A 12,702-nucleotide genomic window follows, 5' to 3' on the forward strand; every position below is an offset into this window, starting at 1 on the left:
GCAGATGAATAGTCAGTTTTCCTTTGGAATGTGCACCTGATAGACTGACAATGCACCAGTGAATGGTACTACAACTGTGCATATAGGTAGTACTAATTTGACTCAGTGAATTATTTTTTAAAAAAATAGAATATACAATTGGGAGGAAGATGCAGTAAGTTTGGTACTTGGTAGGAGTCACAATGGGAGTCAGAGGCACATATGTTCAAATAATAAATTTAAAACATTTTTTTAAAAAAGCCACCTGACTTTGTCTTCTGGGACATTTGCATAGTTCAATTTGAGTAGGTAAGCCACGGCCAGCTCACTACCTTTTTAGTTCATAAATTTTATAACACCCTTTGGTTGAGCCTTCCCTGAGACTGGCTATTTGAGAGGAGATGCCAGTGGTCAGTAGGAGTTAGGCTCTGATTATTTGTGTAAGACATCACAAATCACTGGCTGAGGTTTGAGTTAGGATCTGACTGTGAGAAAGAGAGGGATTTTGTTCTGCATATTTTTGGCATTTTGTTTTGGGCTGCTTTTTTTCTCTGCATAAACATTTTTTCCCAAAGGGAATCAGTACTTCTAATGGGTCGTTTTACCTTCAAAACTCTCCTTGGACTCAGAGGAGGCTTTTGCTCATCTTTGCTCCCTTACCAGTGAAGATGCTATATGCATAAAGTGTCAGAGTGTCAGATGTGTAGTACAAAGTGCCCAATAAAAGATCATCCTACCATTTATTGTAGTATTGAATCTTAGAATATGAAGAAGGATGAGATGTGACTCTTATCCTTTGTGACATTACAGTTGAATGGAGAACTGGGATCCTACTGAGTGACTCTTAGTAGTCAGCATTTCAAGAAGGCCATGAAGAATCATGTATCTTGGAGGCTCAAGGAAGACACTTCATCTTGCACACTATCTCCACTCTTTCATGAAATGCTACTTCCTCTATAGGAGAAGAATTTGTAGTATGCCCAGTTTTCTGGAATGGTCAGAATATTTTAACAAAGGATCACATAGGATTTGAGCCAAAGCTTGAAAGATAAACAGTTTTGTATAGAAAGATAGAGGGGGGAAGAAGAAATTTCATGGGGATGAAGAGGTCTGGCTTACTTATCACAAAGCCCTGAGTCAGCAATGCTCATAGCTAGTGAGGCAACAAAACACTTTCCAAATACACCCTAGCAACTACCCATCATTACTCAGAGTAGGCTTATCTATGCAACTTCTCTAACATAAAACCATAAAGCGCGACTCAGGAGAGAAAAGGTCATCCTTTCTTATCTCAGCTGTCAGTCCTAAGCAAACAAATGGGGCCCAGGGAGCCAAAAGTGCACCCACACAGCTGTTTGGAACAGTCTAAATCCACTGTTTCTCATTACCCATAACTCTCAGAAGTGAGAGTTGAGATATCCATTATTCATTTAACTGGTTGCAGAATATACTTCCTGCCCTTACCTCACATTAACAAGTGGGCTCCTGTTCTCTAGAGGAGATTGCTGAGGCTTAGGCATAGTTAGTCATTTATCCAATACAGTAATAGATTCAGTAAGAGGCACAGCTAAGAAGCCCAGACTACATCTGATCCAAAACTGGTAGAGTAATTACCGCAGTTAGAGTTTAGTCTCACTTGTTCATATCAGTCATAGAGTCCAAACAGACATTACTCTATTAATGTAACTTAATTTTTAACATTTTTTTCTCCAGGAAATAAAGGGTGGGTTGGTACTGGGGGTTGGGGGGTGGTGTTCCTGCCACTTCTCAGAGAAGGGAAATCTAGTGTGTTTCCAGTTTCTAGCTATTACAAATAGAGCTGCTATGAACATAATTGAACAAGTGTTCTTGTGGAACAGTGGAACATCTTTTGAGTATATACCCAGAAGTGGTATAGCTGGATGTTAAGCTTCCCAGTTTTCTGAGAAAAAGTCAAATTGATTTCCAATGTGGTTGTAGGAATTTGCAATTCCACCAGCAATGGAGGAGTGTTCCGTTGCTCCATGTGCTTGCTAGCATCTGCTGTCACTTGAGTTTTTGATCTTAGGGGCTGTCTCTGACTCTGTTCCTTGCCATTGGATCTCCTTCTCTTAGCAGGACTGCCTAGTTGGGCCTCAGTGGGAGGGGATGGATATGCTTAGTCCTGCTGCAACTTGATATACACAGGATGAGGTGGTACTCAAGATGGGATTTCCCTTCTTCTCAGAAAAAGGAAGGGTGGCAGTGGGAGGAGAGGTATGTGAATGTAGAACTGAGAGTAGGAGGGCTGTGATCAGGATGTAAAGTGAATAAATAGATTAATGAAGAAAAGAAAAAACATTGTGGGAGTAACCAACCAGTGTCTTATTCAATTTAAGGCCTACTTCATGAGGTTGAACCCATATCCAACACTGCTTGGGTGACCGAGAACTTGAGAATATTAGATAGCCCATGTACCTAGGGAATAACCAAATACCACTATTTGAAAAAAAATGCAACAATAAAAATGACTCCTAATACCATTCTGCTGTACTCATAGATCATTACCCAGCTCAGCCATCATCAGTGAAGCTTCCTCCTGCAACATATGGGAACAAATACAGAGACTCATAGTCAGACATCATGCAGAGAGTGAGAGGCCTCGGAACACTTAGGCTTAGATGGGATGTGTCCATCTATCCACCCTCTCCAGGGATCAGGGAACCTGGTGGAAGAGGAGGCAGTATAAAGTGTAAGAAACAGAGGGGATGGAGGACACCATAAAAACAAGGCCCTCTAAGTCAGTTACTTATATACATATAAACTTGGAGAGATGGGCATGCACAGGGCCTGCCTGCAATGGGTCTGCTCTAGGGAGAGGGAGGGGCTATTGGTGAAAGGAGAAGTGGACACATGCCCCACCCCCCATTTCTAACCCAGAAGTAATCTCCAATTTATAACTACTTATAAATGAAAATTTAGTTTCCTCAAAGGGAGTCTCACTGGGAAAACAAACTACTACTCTTAAATGTATGCCCCATGCCCAGCAGTAGATGGCCAAGAGAAAATGAACTCAATGGCATCTTTGGAGGTCCTTGTCTCCAATGTTGTATCAGGGCTTCATTTAAAAATTTTTAAAAATCTATATTTTAAATACATACATACACTACATATATATATATTTTCTCTCTCTCTTTTTACCCTCCTGGTCCTTTGTGTCTATATTGTGGCTTCAAGCTTAATGTTTTTATGGGATTCTTGAGTGTGAATGACTGGGGCTCTCTATGTTTCTCCTGCCAATTCTGATGTTAATTTTTGTTTTATATTATACTAATATATATTATATATTGTATTTTGTTATGTTATATTATGTTATATTAATATAACTATACTATATTTTATTATACTATATTATGTTACTATATTTTATGTTATATTAATTTATTATATTATTATCCCTTAGAAACTTGTCTGTTTTCTAATGAGAGATACAAAGCAGATGAATCCTGACAGGAGGAGATGTGAGGGAAAACTGGGAGGCATCGAGGGAAGGAAAACCATAATCAGGATATGAGAAAAAAATATTTTCAACGAAAAGGAAAAAATTGTCAAACTACGACGTAATTAAGAAAAACCTATCCCTTTGCCAGTGCAACCCTAAATGAACTAGCAGGGACAACATTTAGTCTAACAAACAACATTTTATTTTTTTAAGTTAATAGGGAATGCCTGAAAAACGGGCCGGAGGCTTCCGGAGGTCAAACTCGAACCAAGAAGTGGTGGCTCTGGGCCTTTGGGTTTTGTTTGGTTTAAAGTCGAAGCTGCTTACTTGTTGGAGATGTACCGGACCAAAGCCATGGTGCCTTCAGCCACCGCTTGCTTGCAGAGATCTCCAGGAAGCAGAAGACGGACAGCGGTCTGGATCTCTCTGGAGTTGATAGTTGAGCTTCCTGTTTGACGGGCCAAGAAGCTTGCTTTGGAGGCAATTCTTTCAAACATATCCTTCACGAATGAATCCAGGATGTTCACAGATCGCTGCGAGAGTGAGAGACCCACATGGATGTTCTTCAGTACCTTTAGAAAGTAGACGGGCAATTCTATGCTCATCTTCCTTGATGCTTTGGAGCTGAAGAAGATGAAGTGAGCGATGCTTTTCTACCTCCCGCTTCTTCTGCTCCTGTTTCTCTTTCTCTTGCTTCTTCTGCTCCTGCTTCTCTTTCTCTCGCTTCTTCTGCTCCTGCTTCTCTTTCTCCCGTTTCTTCTGCTCCTGCCTTACTTTGTCCTTTTCTTCTTCTTTTCTTCTTTCTCCCTCCTCCCTCCTCCCTCCTCCCTCCTTCCTCCTTCCTTCTTCTTCTCCTGCTTCTCCTCCGGCTTCTCTTGCTCTGGTTTCTCTTTCTTGGGTTTCTTCTCCGGGTTCTCTTTCTGTGGCTGGTCTTTTTCCCGCTTAGACTTGACTTTCTTAGGCTTTCTTACTTTTACAGGTTCTTCAGAAGTATCAGAAGATAACTCCTCCAAAACGGTCGCAGCCAAGGTAGATGCCATGGTGGAAGGCACCGACTTGACTAAAAGTCAGAAAACGGCGGTTTCTGAGGTAACAATTAACATAATATGCATATGCCGTTCTGCTATGTAATGAACCAACTTGATATATGATTGGACAAAAAGGTTTCGAACATGATTGGATGGTTTATCTGCCTGACAACATATTGTCCAATCAGAATGGGCGTGCAATGTGTTTAGAATGGTCTTCATAGCTGGCGTTATGCTAATAAATACTTATGGACAGCTGGAACCCTGGAGCCTTCTAGTTTCTCTAGTTTCTCTATGAGTGGAAGATACCCATCCGACCATTATAGCATTATAGGATCACATTAGATGACTGATGTTGCGCCATTACAGCTTTGAAAAATGCAGCCAAAAAAAAAACAGTCCTTAAAGTGTACATATTCAAATTCTGAATCTTTTCAAGACCCTGAGTTCAGTAACTAAAGTCTTAGAAATTATTCTAAGCATGTTTGGGTCAAAAATCTCTCTTTTAAAACATATTAATATATTTTTTGCTTTTGATGTTATAAGTAAATTATTTCCCCTCTTCCATTTCTTTATCCAACTCCTGCCATGCATTCCCTTCCATCCGTTCTCTCAAATTCATGGCTTCTTCTCCTTTAATTGTTGTTACACACACACACACACACACACACACACACACACACACACACACTATCTATCTATCTATCTATCTATCTATCTATTTGTTGTATATAAATCTATATATTTAGGAATATAATTTAAGTATTTAGAGATATGTATATTATTTAACTATATGAATATATAAATATGCTTTATTAATATATACTAATATATTAATGGTATATTAATGTATTTATATATTATACCATAATAAATATTATATAATAATTAATATTTTTATATATTTTGAAATATAATGTGTATACATATATACATATACGGAGTTGGAGCTATCCCAAAAATTGTTGCCTATATTCTTCTATCTGGGCTGCCTTGTCTGGCTTCAGAGGGAAAGGATACATCTAGCCTTGCAGAGACTTGATGTGCTAGGGTGAGGAAATAACCACTTAGAGGAGAAGGGGATAGGGGATGGGATAAAGGATTGTGGGAGGGTGACAGGGAGGGAGGCAGTGAGCAGGATGTAAACTAAGTAAAAAAAGTTATATATAAATTTATTACATTAATATAATGTAATATATTTAATATAATATATTTAATATACTTAATATAACATTGAAATAACTTTATTTACCATAATAAATAATAAATGTAATACAATATTTAATATAATAATATATTATTTTGCATAATATATAACTATTAATATTATATTTATAATTTATGTATTTGTTTATAACTATATATTTATAGATATATTTGTATTCATTTATAAATATGAATATATTTATATTGATATTGATGTTTATATTATGATAATTATATTTTATAATTATATACTTACAATTGTATTCTCTATATATTTTTACATAAAAATAAAGATACATATATACATATAACTATATATAAATATATTATATATTATATATTGCACATTATGTATGATATATTTATACAGTATATATTATATATTATGCATTATATAATATATATTCCTAAATGCCTAATACTTTAATACTAATACTTTAAGTGCTTAGGAATATATATCATAAAAACATATAAAGATATGTTTATATAAAATATATATTTGTATATTCTGTTATAATCTAATAAATACCTTATAATGATTATAATATATTAATATATATTTTAATATATTATATTAACAATATAGAAAATACAGATTTCTTGACCCTCTGTAATTCTCCTCTGCCTCCTCCCACACCTGATCCTGCCCCACTTTTCCCCTCCTCCTCCTCTTTCCCTCCCAGGTCATTTCTTCCCTCTACCTACTGTGATTATTTTGTTCCCCCTTCTAAGTAGAACTGAAGCATCCACAATTTGGTCTTCCTTCTTCTTCTTAAGCTTCATAATAGTCTGTGAGTTGTATCTTGGGTATTCCAAGCTTTTTTCCTAATTTCCACTTATCAGTGAGCACATACCACGTGAGCTCTTTTGTGACTGGGTTACTCAAGATGATATTTTCTAGTTTCATCCATTTGCCTTTGAATTTCATGAAGTCATTGCTTTTAATAACTGAGTAGTACTCCATTGTGTAAATGTACCACATTTTCTGTACCCATTTCTCTGTTGAGGGACATCTGGGTTGTTTCCAGCTTCTGACTATTATAAATAAGGCTGCAATGTTCTTAGTAGAGCATGTGTCCTTGTTATATGTTGGAGCATATTTTGGGTATATGTCCAGGAGTGTTATATCTGGGCCCTTTGATGTCAAGAAAGCAAGAGGCTCCCAGAACCCAGTGGGGATGACATTAGCTGAAATACCCAACAAAGGGGAGAGAGAACCTGTAGAGACCATATCCAGAGGTTAGGCACAGCCCCCGGTTGAGTGATGGGGCTACCCACCCTTCTCAAAAATATTAACCCAGAATTGTTCCTGTCTAAAGGAATTGCAGGGACAAAGAGTGGAGCAGAGATTGGAGGAAAGGCCATCCAGAGACTGCCCCACCTAGGGATCCATCCCATGTGTAGACACCAAACCAAGACACTATTGGTGTTGCCAAGAAGCGCTTACTGACAGGAGCCTGGTATAGCTGTCTCCTGAGAGGCTCTGCCAGAGCCTTACCACCACAGATACGGATGCTTGCAGCCAACCATTGGACTGAGCACAGAGTCCTCAATAGAGGCGTTAGAGAAATGACTGAGGAGATGAAGAGGCTTGCAACCCCATAGGAAAAACAACATTATCAACTAACCAGATCCCCCAGAGCTTCCAGGGACTAAACCACCAACCAGAGAGTACACATGGAGGGACCCATGGCTCCAGCTGCACTTGTAGCAGAGAATGACCTTATCTGACATCTTTGGGAGGGTAGGTCTTTGGTCCTGTGAAAGGTTCAATGCTCCAGTGTAGGGGAATGCCAGGATAGGGAAGCTGGAATGGGTGGATGGATAGAAGAGCACTCTCATAGAAGCAGGGGGAGTAGGGGAAGAGATGGGGATTGGCAGAGAGGAAACCAGGAAGGGAGCTAGTATTTGAAGTATAAATAAATAAAATAATCTATTTTTTAAAAAAGAATACATTGTATGACTTTTATTAAAAATTATAAAAACCAAATAAAAACAAGTGAACATAAAAACTACAGATAAAATATTAATAAAATATTTAATTTAGTATATTCAGTACAATAAAATGTAATATAAATATTAAATATATCATAAATATATTTTATAATAAATATAATAAATATATTTTATATTATATATAAATATTTCATGACCAATCAATAACTGGCCCAACTTGAGACCCATCCCATAGGCAACCATCGATCCCTGACAGTATTAATGATACTGTTAGGCTTGCAGACAGGAGTCTAGCATGGCTTCCTCTCAGAGGCTTCACCCAACAGCTGACTCAGACAGATGCAGATACCCACAGCTAAACAGTGGATGGAGCTTTGGGACTCTTATGGAAGAATAGGAGGAAGGAATTCAGGTCCCGTCAGGGATAGGAACTCCACAAGAAGACCAACAGGTCAACTACCCTGGGGCCTTGATGCCCTCAGAGTCTGAACTACCAACCAAAGAATATAGACAGGCTGGACCTAGTTCTCCAGGCACATATGTAGTAGGTTTGCAGCATGGTCTTCATGTGAGTCCTGGACAACTGGAACAGGAGGGGGCTATCCCAAAAGCTATTGCCTGTCTGTAGGATATGTTCTTTTAGTTGAACTGCCTTGTCTGACCTCAGTGGGAGAGGATGCGGCTAGCCTCGCAGAGACTTGATGTGCCAGGGTTGGAGAATACCAAGGGGGAGCCATGAACTCAAAGGAGAAGGGGAGGGGAGATGAAGGAAGGATTGTGGGAGGAGTGACTGGGAGGGGGCAGTGGGCAGGATGGAAAATAAAAAAAAGTAAATATATATATATATTTAAATATATATTTAAAAATATATATAATTTAAATAATATTTAATATAGTATATTTCGTATATTAATATAATTTCATCTAACACAATAATTAATACAATATTTATATATTTATTTATATATGAATATATATTTATAAATATAATATAATTTATAATATCAAAATTATGTTTTCATAATTATATTATTTTTCATATTTCTATATAAAACCAAATGTACATATGAATATATGAATAAATATACATATTTATAACATATTACATATAATTAATTATATATTACATGTTATACTTTATGCATGCCATGTGATGTATATTATATATATGTATTATGTATTATATATATGTATATATTCTTAAATTTCTAATACTTGAATACTGATACTGTGTTTAGGAATATAAATTATATAAATATATTTATACATTTAAAAATATATTTATGTATTTTTATTTTTATATATTTTATATACATATTTTTATATTTCAATATATTTATATATAATGCTATCTATATATTTATATAATATATATTTCTAAATTCTTAAATATATAAATTTATATGTATGAATATATTTATAAGTATAAATATGTGTATATATTTAGAAATATATATAATTTCTAAATACTTAAATATATATTTCTAAATATATAGATATATACACAAACATATATATACATGTATACATGCATATGTACATATATTTATATGTTAATAAGTATATATATATATTATGTATATATATTTATACACATAGACATATATATAAATATATATACCTACATATAAATACAAGTCAGCATGAGTTCACATGAAGCTGCCTTCCATATGGAATTTAGTATAAGAAGTTTATTCAAAATACAGGCCTAAAGAAAAGACAAAGAGACAGGAAGAGGTTGGTATTGGTGGAGGCAATTGTGTATCATTAACATAGTCCAATCAAATGCTATCTTGCATCCCAATGAGGATGCTGAAAGTAACCTGGTCTGCCTTTAGGTAGAACAAATGATGCTGCTATCCTCACCTGGATCAGTCCTAGAAATGGTGTATTTGGAAATGTGTGATCGTGGGGAAATCAGTTCTATGCAGTGCAAGTCATAGCTGTACTTACTAATAGCTGACCTCTGGCACGTGCCTGGTATTCAGCAGCTGAAGCAGTAGGCCTCTCTTTAAAGGAACTTCCTCGAAGTCCAGAGGTGTGTCTATCATAACTGCATCCTTAAATAGTACTTGGGAAAGGAATATAACTTTAGGAGGATGGTTCTTTTCTCTCTGCATGTGTTATGGCCTATTCTGCAGTTGACATAGACAGGTATATCCTGAAACAACTTGGAATCTCTTCTGACATTCTGGTTATGTCTGTGTTGTCACTGTAATCTTTACTAAGTGAAGTATCCACATGTAAGTTATAAATTTAATTACTTTTTTCTGGAAAATTATCAACTATTTCTGTTTGAATATCATTTTCCCATTATCATTCACTTTTCTCCTTTTGTTTTCCTATATTATGTCGGGAGCAGCCCTGCTTATACACTGAAGGCCTAAAATCAGCCATACACCTAAAATCAGCAATAGGCCTGACATACATGCCTGCTAGCACCAAGTCTTGGATCTCTGTGGAAAAACAATGAAACAGATAGCTGGGAGTTATTGTAAACAGCAGCTTTGGTGGAAGGCTGCCAAGCCTGGCTACTCATAGGCCTTATAGATAGGTAACCTTGGTGGATAGTACCAACTTAGATAAAGACAAGTGAATCATAGGCGGAGTCATACTGATCTGTCCCCTGAACCTTCACCTAGCTGACACTCTGTTCTGGAAGATAGATATACTCCCCCTGAACAATCTGTATTCCCCCTGAACACCCACATTCCTGCGTCATCCCTTTCCCCACATCCTGCCTTTTTGTGTATATAACCTGTGTGTGCAAAAGTAAAGATGGCGATCTGATCAGACTATAGACAGGTCATCTTTCCTTCATGTTCGCCTGTTCCCCATCTTCTCTTTCAGGTGATCTCCCCGGACCCCTGTTTAATGCCCTGCTGGACAGGACAATATATACTTTACTTCCGCTTGGTCTATTCTCACATCCCTTTACACTGTTTAGCTCAGGTTAGAGCACAATACCTTGCGGATACTAGGCAGGCACTCTACCCACCATCTGAGCTACATCCCCAGATGTAGCTCGTGTCCTTTTTTCTATTCCATCATTTACTTATCCATGGTATACACCATAGTTAATCACTGACATCTTTTTATGGTTTTGGAGCCTACAGAATGGTTTCCATTTCCCCCGAAAAGGGCAGCATTTTCTGAAATACAAGCATGTTTGAAAAAAGCTATTTGGGTAGCAACCTTGGTAGAGCTGTTTTGTAGTTTGGACCTTCCAGACAGGATTTAACTGATGTTTGCCATATGTTTACTTCTATGATTAATTAGTCCATTATTTGCTTATGTATATGCTTGCATGTGTGCATGTGGGGGTCAGAGATCAATGTCTAATATCACTCCTGAGGAACCATCTACCTTGTTTTGTTTTTTGAGGTAAGGGCTCTTATTGTTTTGGAGCTAGGTAAGTAAGCCAGACTGACTGGAAAACCTCTCCTGTACTGGGAGTATGAGTGAGAACCACCATATCTGGCTCTTTTACATGGGTACTGGGATCCAAAGTCAGGTTTCATGCTTGTGTAGAAAGCATTTCACCTACTGAGGTAGCTCCCAGCCTCTTAACTTCTCCATTCTTGTAATGTTAACATGAATCCCAAAGATATATGATGACAGTTTATGATGAAAAGTTCTCCTGGTATCTATTTTGCTACACAGAGAGTTAAACAGAAGGGGTAGTATTTCCCCTCACAACCCCTAAATTGTGAACATTTGCTTCTAGGCCATAAAACTCAGAGAGAGAGAGACATCATCTGTTCTTTTTATCAGCCTTAGTGCCTTCTATGTTATCTTAGGGCTAGGACAAATCCTGACTCCCACGGAGATTATATTTACCTCAGTCATTTTCCCAGGATCTTTATCTTGAGAATTGTTTCAAGTCAACAAGAACTGTTATGTATGAAGCCCTTTGTACTTTGTAAAGAGCTTCAGCATAAACATGTCTTAGGCTTTGGTGTACTGACAAGACTGAGTTAAGTGTTATCAAAATTTTTTTCAAAATTATGCTGTACTTCATTCAGTACAGCTAAAATAAATGTTTTGGTGGTCAGACCCTCCACACATGAGGTATCGCATCTCCTACCATAATGGCTTTTGCTTGAAACAGACAAACTGGTCAGTTGGAGGATACAGTTATTCCCAATAGACTAAAGAAGTCGGGCTATTAAACAGATCCAGCACTCTTGTGCCACCTCAGGTTGTATGTAATTTAGGAGGTGGTACATTTCCTGAAGCATAATAAAAATGTCAGTTCAGGAGTGGAGATAATTAACATCTACTCAGGGGTTGGTAAATTGAGGCATACAACCAAAGAAGCTCTTGGCTCCAGTTTACTTTGAAGAGGAGGAAGGGAAAGAAGAGAAGGAAGGAAGGTGACCAGGCACTTCTCCAATCAAGCTATTAGGCCAATAAGATGGAGGGGGTTTGATATAGTCTTCTTTGGATGGCAAACAGAGCCCTCCAGTCACGCCCAGTTGAATATAATCTTATTCCCCATATGGATATCACAATCCAAGAAAAATATAGCAAGTTGTTTACTTGTAAGCACACTAGTCACAAGATTGGAACAATCCCCCATAAGTTCCCTCCATACAGACAGAAAAGTGGTTCCATTTATCCCCCTAAATATGTGACAATGTCTTTACATATCCATTTGGGGCAGAAGTATTCCTCTTCTTAGTTACGTTTTAGACTTTTGTTTCAGGTCCTTCCTGTTTACCTAGACATATGTAAAAAGTCTGTCTTTTTAACACCTTCACAATTGTGTGTGGTGCTATAAGACATTTACCTCAAGGCTGTCAGAAGGGGCCTGATGCCCCTTGTAATGAATAATAGCCACCTCCTTGGGGAACCATAGCCCTTCAAGGAAGGTAAGAATTTATTCTTTGTTTTTTTTTATAACAGTTTTTCCTTTATCAGTCAATAGACCTTTTTCTTATTATAAATCATGACATGGACTTGAAGGATGCAAAAGCATACCTGCTTCTGTATAAATGTTTACTCCTTTGTCCTTTTCCCCTGCAGAGAGAGAGAGAGAGAGAGAGAGAGAGAGAGAGAGAGAGAGAGAGA

General features: G+C 37.2%; 1 pseudogene; it reads right to left on the bottom strand.

Annotated features, from left to right (window-relative positions):
- Positions 1 to 3,762: 3,762 nt before the first annotated feature.
- On the bottom strand, positions 3,763 to 4,479 carry LOC114623652 (annotated as a pseudogene).
- Between the last annotated feature and the right edge of the window lie 8,223 nt (positions 4,480 to 12,702).

Source organism: Grammomys surdaster, unplaced genomic scaffold (assembly GCF_004785775.1).
Source record: "Grammomys surdaster isolate TR1022 unplaced genomic scaffold, NIH_TR_1.0 200, whole genome shotgun sequence".
Classification (NCBI taxonomy): Eukaryota; Metazoa; Chordata; class Mammalia; order Rodentia; family Muridae; genus Grammomys; species Grammomys surdaster.